This window comes from Octopus bimaculoides, chromosome 25, assembly GCF_001194135.2.
Source record: "Octopus bimaculoides isolate UCB-OBI-ISO-001 chromosome 25, ASM119413v2, whole genome shotgun sequence".
NCBI classification, from domain to species: domain Eukaryota; kingdom Metazoa; phylum Mollusca; class Cephalopoda; order Octopoda; family Octopodidae; genus Octopus; species Octopus bimaculoides.
In genome coordinates this window covers 21,033,883-21,034,835 of record NC_069005.1, presented here as the reverse complement: position 1 = coordinate 21,034,835, position 953 = coordinate 21,033,883, and the positions used below count along the sequence as shown (strand labels likewise).

The following is a 953-nucleotide window of genomic DNA, read 5'->3' as shown; positions in this document are numbered from 1 at the left end:
AGAACAAAAGAGAGGGATTTCAAAAGAATTTTTTTTAAAGTCATGCATTCTTGCCTAGTAGACTAAAAAGCTTCTTAGCTGGAGTTACTGAAAGTTTGTCATTCTGAGAAAAAAAATCCAACAATTATTTAATCACAGGCACGTGTAATAGCTTTTATGCATCCCATTCCTCCCCGCTCCCCACACTGGATGTTTTTATGTCATGGTTTTGGCAGAAAGGGCAGAAGACAGAGATAAACAGACATTTAGAGAGAGAGAGAGAGAGGCAGAAGGAGAGACAAGCAGACATGGTGAGAGAGGAAAAAAGAGAAATGCAGAGAAAGAGAGAGAAGAGAAGGAAAGGGAGATTCCTTAGAGTTAAACCACTGAAAGAGTTTACAAAATTTGACTGAAAAAAAATTGGTCATAGTTGAATTTGTTAGGCAGTTTTCTCCTTCAGTTATTTACATAAATGATATCAGTTATTTAACCATCAATCATCTGCAAACAACAATCAAAGTGGGAGCTGGTCGTTGAGAGAAAATCCAAAACAAGACGAAGAAATAGTGGGAGAGGGAAGGTGTTTATTCTGTTGTTAATGTTGTTTTTGTTATATAAATATTATCAAGGCACTGGTGAGAGAAGATATTATACATGTGTCTACAATATATATATATATATATATATATGAAATTTATTAATAAGGGTAGAAATTGATATTAATCAATTAAAACCAGTGGTCTAGCATATTAAGAAAATCCGAAGATTAAAATTATATTACATACAAAAATAAGAGGAATGATCAGCAAAAGTGGACTCCTATATGCTAGAAATAGATGCCGAATCATCTAACCACGAAAAATATGTTCTCAGTAAAAATTTAGCGACACAACAGACTGTAAAAGGGCAAGACAAATGAAACTGAGAACATATTTTCCGTGGTTAGATGATTCGGTATCTATTTCTAGCATATA

General features: G+C 33.6%; 1 protein-coding gene across 1 annotated transcript in view; it reads right to left on the bottom strand.

The window, feature by feature from the left end:
• The window catches only part of LOC106869517 (elongator complex protein 4), a 113,698-nt gene that overhangs the window by 93,580 nt on the left and 19,165 nt on the right, over positions 1-953 (bottom strand). The window lies entirely within an intron of this gene.